At 40.8% G+C, this 12,079-nt stretch overlaps 1 non-coding gene across 1 annotated transcript; it reads left to right on the top strand.

The window, feature by feature from the left end:
• Window positions 1–4,653: 4,653 nt before the first annotated feature.
• On the top strand, window positions 4,654–4,724 carry QC763_0014950. The gene has a single exon. It is a non-coding gene; the product is annotated as a tRNA-OTHER (tRNA).
• Window positions 4,725–12,079: the final 7,355 nt, after the last annotated feature.

Below are 12,079 nucleotides of genomic sequence, written 5' to 3' on the forward strand. Positions count from 1 at the left end.
CTGGCTAAACTGAGATAGTGCCACTGACCTCGAGCTCCCTCCTATCTGTAAAGGATTTGGGCATAATAAAACAAAACAAAGGGTACTTTTAAATGCTTTTAACAAGTTAATAATAATATAGCTTTTAAAGTATAAAATAATGAAACTATAAATAGCTCTGCTAACAAATAGAAAAGAAATAATGTAAATCATTTTAAATATATTTTATTATTACTTTTTTAATGTTTCTTTTAACTTTAAATAAAACAAATATTATTAAATAATTCCTAAAAAAAATGATCTGCTTATATTATTTTATTTAACTAGTTACTATTAATAGTTAAGGTTTTATTCTAATATAACTTTAATGTATAAATTAAACTATAATCTAGACTTCATAAATATAAAGTTTAGTTTATTATTACTTCTATATTATAAAAATTATTCGATATTTATGTATTATAATAGTACATTTAATATTTATTTAAAAGTTGAAAGAACACAATTAATAAAAATAAATATATTTCAATTATAATACTTTCTGTATTTATTTGTTAACTTTTCTACTTTTAGGAAATTAGTTAGTTAAGCCTTTACAAACAAAAAACTGTCACAGATCAGCCATATAGCAGGGCAGTGTCACGGCTTGACACCTAGTGGGGCGCGGGGCGCACCACGGACCAATCGTTAGTACATAAGCAAGGACCAATCAGGACAGGATCATTGGGATCGAGGATCGATCCAGAAGAGTCAATCCCAGAGGGGACAGTATCGATAGGATCGAGGGTCGAGTCAATCGATACAGAACGGTGCCAGGCTTGGCACGAGGACTATATATACGAAGGAACTGGCTGGCGTAGATAGACAGTTCCGCAGTATGCAATTCAAGTTGTATTCACGGTATCTAGTGTTTACATTAAGACATCTTGTTGTGCACTGTTTAGCTGCACCGAACTAGGATTATTCAGAAGCGCCTTCAACCGATATCCCTTTCAGAGGTTCTAGATAGGGGTTCGTCACACGCAGTCCCTAAACACTGCTGATTCAAACCATCGTTTTGCCTCTAAGGCCCTGTAATATACAGAGCTTAGATACACTGTAAAATCCACAAACAAAAGCTGTATTTTAACATAAGGCTTTATAGAAAAGATCCTCTGTAACTTAATTATAATATTATTATTTCATTCCACGTATATTTTCCGTAACCTATTTTACGTCCTTTCTTCTTCCGATTCTTCGCGCTACTATAAATATATTCGGCGCACTTTTTTTACTATAACGCTCTAGGCGTTACCCTACGCTAGTTATCTTGAATTATTTTATGATATAATATTGTAGAAGCCGAACTGAAGCGAGCTGAGGAACTAGTAGAGGCTACTAACGCTAAAGTACGTCGCTGTTATCGCAAAAAAAAAGCTTAGCTAAAAAAGATATTGCGGGCCGTATCTCGTAGTTTTAATAGCATGGAAAAGCTAGAGCGAGTTAAGTATAAGAAGTAAGTTACTCGTTTCACTTTCTTTCGGGATTTTTTAATAGTGGAATTATTTATTATTATTTATTCTAACTTTTTTTAAATCCTTTCCTAGGCCTCGATTAGCTTTCGAACCTTCTTTTAGATCTTAATATTACTGGTCCTTCCTTTTTAACCGCGTTAAACACCGTTAGTAGCGTACCTTTTATTTCTTAAGGTAATTAAGACGCGTAGTACTATTTATATTTAGGTTCTTTTATACCTTTTAACCTTATAGTATAGTATATAATACGTCGGTCATTACGTCGAAGGCGTAGGTTCGATTCCCGCCGAGGTTCTATATTTAAATTTATAGATACCGTCTGTAAATTTAGATATTCATTTTTTAGCTTTTTTACGGTAATATATTTTTTAAAAAAAATTTAATAGTAGAGGCGTACGGTATTAGTTAGGCCTGGATTTCCTCGTACTTACTAACCTTATACTATAATACGTAGTACGTCGATTATAATATTAACGGCGTAGGTTCGATTTTTAGTAAGGTTTTTCTATATTTAGATTTATAAGTATAGCTATAAATTTAAATATAACTTTTACTTATTTAGTTTTAATCGGTTTAAGTATTATCAGTAAAAAAATTTTTACGTATTTAAATAATAAAAGTTTATCTTTAACTTTTACAAATTATTTATAATTAAATACCTTAATTAACCTTTATTTAACCATAAATTTAGTATTTCTTCTATATCGTATATTTTTTTTTCGTCTTCCGCTACTTTTTATGTATTAACTTTATTTATATATAGTACAGGTTCTAAAAGTAAAATGTAAAAAGTATACATTTATAAACGTATTATATTGGGTAACTTTACTTCGAATACTATCTTTAATATCTTCCTTTTAACTTTAAATAGGCTTACTCTCCTAAAGTCTAGCTTCTTATTGGGTCTTTTAGTATATAAATTACGTATAGAAAAGAATATTATATTTCCCCCCTTAAGGTAAGGTCCCTCGAGCGTTTTAATATTATGATATTTTTATATCCTTTCTTTTATAAACTCTAGTTTTTACTTAACCTTACCGTAAAATATATATAACTTAATTACCTTAATTTTAGCCCTAGGTACCTCTACGTCTAGTCTCTACTATAAGTTTACTTTATAATTAAAGTTTATAAAGAACGGCGTAATTTTAGTTATCTGTATTAACGATAAATTATATATTAATTATATTGGAGTGATAGTTTAATTTAATTATTTTATTCGAAATTGATATAATTCCGTAAGTATTATTTTATAATTTAGTTAAACCGTTCCGTTTAACTGTCCGTTTAAAGGTAGTAAGTTAAAGATATATACTTATTATCTTTAGCTCCGTCATTAATACTTTTTAAAGTTCGATACGAATTTAATATTGTAGTCCGTAATAAACTCCTTTAGTTATAAATATATTATAGTAATATACCGTAATACTATATTTATTAATTTTTTACCGATTAAGTCTCTTTATAAAATAAATATATTTTTTATTTTATAAAGTTGAATAATAAAATCCATTATAATTAAATTCTATAATCATTTTACTATTAATAATACTTTTAGAAATCTCTAAAGTTTATACCTCGTAACCTTTATTTTTTATATGTATAGTATAATTAAATAACTTTATTAACGTTATTATTAATGTTTAGTTAATTAAAGTACTACCTAATTTTTTCTATAGTTTTAGCGATACCTATATATTCTCCGAACTTCGATCTATAAATATTTATTATTAATATTATTTTATTATTTAGCTTTACGTATACTCGATTCTTATAACGTACATTATAAGCGAGTCGCGCACTCTCTACCACCCTATAAATACTATCCTTAATTACACTACATTAATATAAGGAATTAACTATAATTATATTAGAAATAACTAAATCAGATGATTCTGCAGCTCCCTGGCATATACGCGCATTATAGCTAGGTGTGACGAACCCCTATCCAGAACCTCTGAAAGGGATATCGGTTGAAGGCACTTCTGAATAATCCTGGTTCGGTACAGCTAAACAGTGTACAACAATGGCTTGTCTCAATCACAACAGTCTAATACCAACGATTGTGACTTGTATTGCATACTGCGGAACTGTCTATCTACGCCAGCCAGTTCCTCCGTATATATAGTCCTCGCGCCAAGCCTGGCACCGTTCTGGATCGATTGACTCGACCCTCGATCCTATCGATACTGTCACCTCTGGAGTTGGCTCTTCTGGATCGATCCTCGATCCCTCTAATCCAGTCCTAATTGGTCCTTGCTTATGCATTAACGATTGGTCCGTAGTGCGCTCTCCGCCCCACTAGGTGTCAAGCCGTGACACGACGCTCCCCCTCCCAGGCCGAAGTCCCGTCGGCCTAGCCTACTCTCCTACGTCTGCCAACACTTGTAAGTTCTCTCCTTTTTCCCCTATTTCCCTACACTCCATAATGTCTAACCGTGTGAGCAAGGCGCGACCCGGTACTAGACCTCCGCACCCGAAGACAGCGGATCGCGACGAGCTACTTGCTTCAGTGCTACGATTTGCCACTATTATGAAGCGTGCCTGTTCCTTTTGCGAGAAACGTGGTTTCTCTTGCAAGATCTCTCCCTCCGTTTCCGAGCGTTGCGCTGCCTGTATACAGCATAACCAGTCCCTTTGTGACGCTCGTGGATTATCCGTCCAACAGCTCCGCAAGGTCATCACTCAACATGATCAGATAGAGACGGAGATGGCAGAGGCTGAGTCCCAGCGCGCTGCCCTGGATCAGAAAATCAACCGTCTACGCCTACAGAAACGAATGTGGTTTGAGCGAATGGCTGCGGCCGTCTCCCGTGGCCTTGATAGTGTGGAAGAGCTGGAGCGTGTTGAGCAGGAGGAAGCCGCGCTGGCTGCACAGTCTGCCTCACCGCCTGGCGACGCTCCCCCACCTCCTCCGGCCCCCGCCTCCCCGGATCCCCGGAGCCGTTCCCCGGCGGAGTCTTCCGCCCCTATCCCGCCTGACTTCTCCTTCCTGGATCCTGCCTCAGGCTTCGACTGGCCGCCTGACTTCTCCCTGGATCCGGGCGTGGCCGGTCCTTCCTTCCTGGCCGCGTCAGATACTGCTAGTGGTGCGCCTTCCACTTCCCGAGGTGCCTAAGGCGCGTGGCACTACTTATATTTGGTCCCTTTTATACCTTCTAACCTCGTAGTGTAGTGTGTAGCACGTCGACCACTACGTCGAAGGCGCAGGTTCGATTCCTGTCGAGGTTCTGGCTCCGTCTCATAGCATCTAGCTGTGGGCCGGGGCCGAGTCTTTTTTGCTTGCTTGGGTTTTGGTCGGTCCGGATATCGTTGGTGGAATTCTTTTTGCTTATCTAGGCAGTTAAGGTGTGCCTGTGGTTCCTACGAGTTATCTGTAACCGGATATCCTAACCAGCTAACCAAATACTCTAATTGGCCTTTATTGAACCGTGAATCTAGTATCTCTTCTACATCGTACTCCTCTTCTTCGTCCTCCGCTACTGCCTGTGTATTGGCCTTTTTTGCGTGTAGTGCGGGTTCCAAAAGTGAGATGTGAAAGGTATATGACCGTAGACGCATCGTACTGGGTAGCTCCAATTCGAATACCGTCTCCGATATCTTCCTCTTAACCTTAAATGGTCCTACTTTCCTGTGGTCCAGCTTCTTACTAGGTCTTTTAGTGCGTAAATTGCGTGTGGAAAGGAATACTATGTCTCCCCCCTTAAGGCGAAGTCCCTCGAGCCTTCTAGTATTATAGTATTTCCGTATCCTTTCCCTTATAAACTCTAGTTCTTGCTTAAGCTTACCGTGGAGCATATGTATTTTATTTGCCTTAACCCTAGCTCTGGGCACCTTAACCGTAGGTCCCTGCCGTAGGTCTGCCTCGTAGCCGAAATTCGCGAAGAACGGTGTAGCTTTAGTCGTCTCGGTTAGTAATATATTATATGCTAGTTATGCTATAAGTAATAGTTTAACCCAATCGTCCTGCTCGAAATTAATATAATTCCGTAGGTATTATTCTACGATTTAGTTAAGCCGTTCCGTTTAACCGTCTGTCTAAGGGTAGTAGGCCGAAAACGCTTTACTTACTACCTTTAGCCTCGTCATTAACGCTCTCTAAAACTTCGATACGAACTTAATATCGCGGTCCGTAATAAATTCCTTTAGCTATATATATATTATTATAATATACCGTAGTACTATATCCGCTAGTTATTTTGCCGACTAGGTTTTTTTATAAGGCAGGAAGTATGCCTACTTAGTAAGCCTATCGACCACCGTTAATATACTATCGTATTTAACGCCGGTTACCGTGTCCTTAGACTCTAGTAATTTAGTAATAAAGTCTATCGTAACTAAACTCTATGGCCGTTCTACTACTGGCAGTGGCTCCAGAAATCCATAGGGCTTATGCCTTGCAACCCTCGTTCTTTCACACGTATGGTATAACTGGATGGCTTCCTTAACGTCGTCCTTAATCCCTGGCTAGTTAAAGTGCTGCTTAATCTTTTTTATAGTCTTAGCGATACCTATGTGTCCTCCGAGCTTCGATGCGTGAATCTCTATTACTAGTGCTGTCCTGTCACCTGGCCTTACGTACGCTCGATTCCTATACCACAGTCTTTCCTAACTGTCTTTCTGGATACCCTGTGGCTCCAGCTTTTCTTGCCAGCATTACTCTGTAATATCGTTGCCTAACTTCCCTTAGTGCTTGCTGGAAGTGGCCTTCTCACGATACACTACGCAACACTCTATCCACGGCTGCAGTGGATGCTTGAGAGTGCCATCCGGCGCCTCCTTAAGTAGTGGTGGTGACTCCCTGGGTGCATCCTTGTGGTAGTCGGCTCGTCGGCTAAGTGCGTCTGCCCTAACGTTCTCCGAGCCCTTCTTATAGTTAATCTGGAAATTAAATTCCGAGAGAAACTCTAACTATCGTATTTGCCGTGCGTTGAGGACCTTCGTAGTAGTAAAGTACCGCAGATTCTTATAATCCGTATAGACCTATACCTTGTACTTAGTACCGCTGAGGTATAGCCTCCACTCCTCGAACGCTTCGATAATGGCGAGTAGTTTCTTATCGTGGATCGGGTAGTTCTGACGTGCTCCTTTAAGCTTCTTCGAAAAGAAGGCTACCGGGTATAGCTTGCCGTCGTCGTCTCGCTACCCTAGTTATCCACCGATCGCATAGTCTAATGCATCCGCCTCGACTTTAAATAGTCGACTAGGGTCTAGCAATTTAAGTACCGGGTCTTTCAAAATAGCCTCTTTTAGCTCCTGGAAGGCCTACTCCTTTTCTTGCCCCTACCGGAATTCCACGTCCTTCTTAATTAAGTGGTTAAGTAGCCTTGCAATACCTACGTAACTCTAAATAAATATCCGATAGAAATTTATAAACCCTAAGAATTCCCTAACGTATATTTATAATTGCGGCGTAAGCTAGTCCTTAACTACCGTAATTTTCCCCGGTTCTATACGTACCTTACCTAGCGATATTAGATATTTTAAATATACTGTTTTTTACACGTAGAACTCGCTCTTCTCCTTATTAATTAAGAGTCCGGCTCCGTATAACGTATTAAGTATCTCTCGTATATACTGTTTATACTCCTCTAGAGTGCGTAAGTAGATAAGAACGTTATCGAGATAGTATACCGCTGTCTTATCGAGGTACTTCCGTATCGTATGGTTAACGAGAGATTAGAACGTCGCGGGCGTATTAGTTAACCTAAATAGTATTATAAGATACTCGAAATAACTATAGGGTATACGAAACGCTATTTTCCATTCGTTTCCTTCTTTAATCCGTATATGGGCGTACCCGACAGGTATATTTAAGCGTATAAAGTATCGCGCCCTTACTAGTTAACTCCGTAACCTAGATATTAACGGTAGCGGGTAATTGTTTTTTACCGTCTCGTTATTTAGCTAGCGGTAATCTATATATAGTCGTAAGCTACCGTCCTTCTTCGGCACGAAGAATACGGGATATCCTATTAGTAATGTGGACTCCCTAATATACCCTTTCTTTAGATTCTCGTTTAAGTATTTCCGTAGCTCTTTACTTTATTTATCGTTAGTGTAATAGACTTTAAATAACCGTAGTTTAGCTCCTTCTTTTAATTTAATCTCGTGGTCCCACGGTCCTTACTCTGGAAGCCCCTCTAAGTGCTTAGCCGTGAAGGCTGGGTGTCCTTAATATTCTACCGGTACTACTTTTTTCTTGCCCTTCTCTACGTTATTGTAGTAGGCGTACTTATTAACCTCTAATATCTCTACCAACGTCGTTAACCCTACTTCTTCGATCTTACCGCCTATATCAATAGAATATACCATTACTTCCTATGCTCCTTGCGGTAGTGCCGTGGAAAGTGCTTATCCTGCACTCTGCTCCATACGTGCTCCTAATCTTCTATCGTTGGTTAGATACTTCTAAGGCTCTCTTAGTCGTAGGTAACTACTATCCCTCCAATCGATGTCTAGGTTATAGTCTTTATACTATAGTTGCCCTAGGATTATATCCTTCGAGGGTCCTATATCTATAATGTCGAATATAATTAGTATTGTTTTTCCTTCGACTGTAATATCCAGGGGTAGTATCTCCCTATAGACCTTTTACGTGGGAAATAGTCTTTATATAACGATCTATTCTTTCTTTTTCTTCCATAGTATACGGGCCTGGTATACGAACTATAGTGAAATTAGGTTCGTTTCTGCACTACCGTTTACCAATGTTACTGCCTGGAGATCTTTCCATCGTACAGTAACCTAGAGGCGTTTGTCTTTCTTACCTCTTCCTTATGCGGTAGCGACCTCGCTAACGAGCGCCGGGTCGTTATCCTATACCTTCGCCTTACGCCGATACTTTCGAAAATACCGTTCGTGGTCCGTTAGAGGTTAACGGCCCCCGCGAAGGGCCGCGAGTCGTTTCCTAAGCGGTTATATCGTTTAAGAGCGTCCTCCTGCTCCGGGTTAACTAGTAATATAAAGTTTTTTAACTATACCCGCCTAGCTTCCTCCTATTTTCCGTCTCTGGTATTTACTCGCATCTACGCTCGATAGCGGTTCTTCTATTTAGTTTTAGGCGTCTTGGCTTAATAATATCGCTTAACCTTCTCTCGTAAATATATAGCGTAGTCTAGGCTTTAGCACTATCCTAGTACCACTTCCTCCCACGAGCGTATACTATCGTCTATGTTCTAACCGTCTACGTATTCGACGCAGCACCTCGTATGCCTTGGTGCGATCTGTATTACTTAAAGGCCATTCTTCAGTTTAACTGGGTCCTAAACCTTCCATAAGACGTAGTCGTTCAGGTCCTCCTGTTAGGCTTTTTCCCACCAGGCTATAGTCCTTTTAATTGGCTGTAGCTTGCCCTCCTTGCCCACCTTACGTACCGGCCAGTGGCCGTATAGCGACTTGCTCTGGTGGTGCTCCATACATCCGTGTGTAATACACTGGAACCAAGGTACTCTCCGATGCTCCGGATGCCTGGGATGAAGCTGTGCCGTATCCCCCTTATAGGGTGTGTACTATGTGGGTGTTGGTATATCTCCTGATAACTTCGCGATCCCGATACTGGCGACTTTCCTGCCTTTCCAATACTCTTCCTAGCTCTTATATAAGAGCTTTATAGGCTATAATGTATCCTGTGAGATAGTAATTCCGTGCTTGCCATACTGTCTCTCTAGTATCGTCTACCTAGTAGGTCCTTACGCGAGACCCTCGTCCTTGGCGACCTCCGTAGTGACTTCCGCAGTAATCTGTGCTATCTGATCCCGCAAGGCCTATATCTGGAGATCTCCTTCCTCGTGCTCCGCCTTTAGCCTTTCTAGTGCTTCCTTTACTTCCTGGAACTCTATATCTTCCTATCCGGCGTGCCAGTTAGAGTCTTCCTCGGAGCTTGCCGCTCCGCTTTATTAATACCCGATGGCTGCTACCTCCACAACCCTCGGTCCCTTCGATGTGGTAGTTGATGCGATCTCCTTTTTCTATCCGAGCCGTTTGGGTGCCTTACAGTCCTTCTTGAAGTGTCCTGCCTTACCGCAGTTGAAACACTTGAGGTTGTCTCTGCCCTAGCCTCGGCCTTGCGGCCTCTGCTGCTGTATAGCATCGACGTCCATCGGTCCCGAGTGTGTAGTGCCGGAGTAGCTAGTGCTGGGGTGTCTCCGCTTACGCCTATCGTTAGAGCGGTTACCGTTAAAGTGTCCCCTGTAGCTATTACCGTAGCTACCCCTGCCGTTACCTCCTTTCTTCTCCATACGATGCTCGAACTGCCGATCGTCGATCCGTATGGCCATGGCGATATACTTGTCGATAGTGTCGGGCCTTGTCTCCTTATATAACTCATCCTTCACCTTATCCTTAAGGCTATGGTAGAAAAGCTGTATTAACCCTTCATCGTTAATAGCGCTACGCAGGCTATCGATCTTGAACTGAGCCGCGTAGTCGGCTGCCGAGCGCGTCTGGCGTAGACTCAAGAGTCTACTCTGCGCGCGCCTTGCCTTATCGTACTCCCCAAACACCTCCTTAAGCTTAGCCTTAAAGGCACGATAGCTCTCGAAGCATTCTACGGTGATCTTCTCCTGATCCTCCGGCTCCTGCTCGTAATAGTCGTCGAGGATAGGCTCGAACCATGCGAGAGCCCTGTCCTTGAGCCTGGTGGCCGCGAAGATCACCTTCGACTCTTCGTTGGTGAACTGGTCTGGGTACTGACGAAAATAGGTCTTGAGCTGGATTAAGAACCCTCCAAGCTCTGCCTTTTCTCCTCTATAGCGCTCCGGTACCGGAAGCTTAATGGTCGACTTGGACGCAGCCGAGATAGCGAAAATCTGCTCCCGGGTCTGTTGAGCCTCGTCCTCGAGCTCTTTGAGACGCTTGATGACCTGCTCTGCGGTAGAGGGCACAGGTCTGGCGGAAGGTCCCTCGGCGCCTGGGCTAGGCGGGACGCCTCCCATCTGAACGTTCTTAGGTCCGGCCATGGTGGTGAAAAGACGCCTTCAACTTATCCGTGACAGAGTTGAAGTGAGTATGCAACGTGTGACGAACCCCTATCCAGAACCTCTGAAAGGGATATCGGTTGAAGGCACTTCTGAATAATCCTGGTTCGGTACAGCTAAACAGTGTACAACAATGGCTTGTCTCAATCACAACAGTCTAATACCAACGATTGTGACTTGTATTGCATACTGCGGAACTGTCTATCTACGCCAGCCAGTTCCTCCGTATATATAGTCCTCGCGCCAAGCCTGGCACCGTTCTGGATCGATTGACTCGACCCTCGATCCTATCGATACTGTCACCTCTGGAGTTGGCTCTTCTGGATCGATCCTCGATCCCTCTGATCCAGTCCTGATTGGTCCTTGCTTATGCATTAACGATTGGTCCGTAGTGCGCTCTCCGCCCCACTAGGTGTCAAGCCGTGACACTAGGCTTACCGCATATACCACAGTACTAAACCTTTATATGAAGCCTCCCTACATTATTACTATCCGGCTACGTTTCTTGCACTCCCTCTCTATCTACGGCCTTCTAATCTAATAGATCCTATACTTTTTATATAGTAAGTAACCCTCTAAGCTTTACACGTATTTTTTTTGGCTCTCCAGCGCTTACTTAGTACATTATTAGCCTTACGGAGCGAAAAGACCTTTACACGAAGGAAAGCTACCTAGTGTATTATAGCCGTAGTATCCTTAATAAGCTAGTCTACCATAGTTAGTATTAAAGTCGAGGAGCTATTTTAATAGTTAATAATACGAGTTTTTATAAGCGTTAATTATAAGTTAGCTTTTGGAGGGTTATATAGCATTTAAGAGACCCAAAATTATATAGTACCGGGCTATAAATTTAGAGGTATTAGCGTATAAAGCTTTATATTTAGCTTAGAAAGTACCTTCTCTAAGTTATACGGTATAAAGCTAGTACCCGCAAAGTTACCCTATATATTCTTCTCTATTATAAAGGCGAAAAAGGTTTCGCGGAAAGTATAAAGGAACTCGAGCTTACTTATATAGTTAATATATATACGTATTAAGTCTTTAATTTAGTAACCGTACGCCTATTTTAGCGGCCCAAAGCAGCTAATATCGAGTGGCTAAAGGAGGTGGGAGGAGTGTAGAGGTATATAGAGCGTATTAATATTATTTTACTAATAGTAACGTTCCAATTCGGTCGAGTAGTAACTTTTATAGCCGTCGAGGATTAATAACCGATATATATCCTTTGTACAGGACGCTATATAATAGTCGAAATACTTAATTTAATTTAGGCTTACCGGATTAGTAATCCAGTTATTCTTAATAATTACCATACGCTAAGTAAACGGTAAGTTATATTCCGTATACTAATTAGTAAAGTAATATTACGCGGCTAAAATAATAAAAGGAGAGATAGCTTAACTAAAGGTATTAACTTCTTAGATTACTATTACCTATTCGCGATTATTAAGCTAAGCTAGTTGCGCCTTTTTAAAGCCGTCTAAGGTCGTAACTACTATACCCGCAAAAATAATATCTATTATAAACCTAATCTCGTCGAAATTATAGATATCTTTATTTACGATACTGTACTTAGCCTTAGTATTCCGTATAAGCGTAAACTACTCG

Source organism: Podospora pseudopauciseta, chromosome 1 (assembly GCF_035222475.1).
Source record: "Podospora pseudopauciseta strain CBS 411.78 chromosome 1, whole genome shotgun sequence".
NCBI lineage: Eukaryota > Fungi > Ascomycota > Sordariomycetes > Sordariales > Podosporaceae > Podospora > Podospora pseudopauciseta.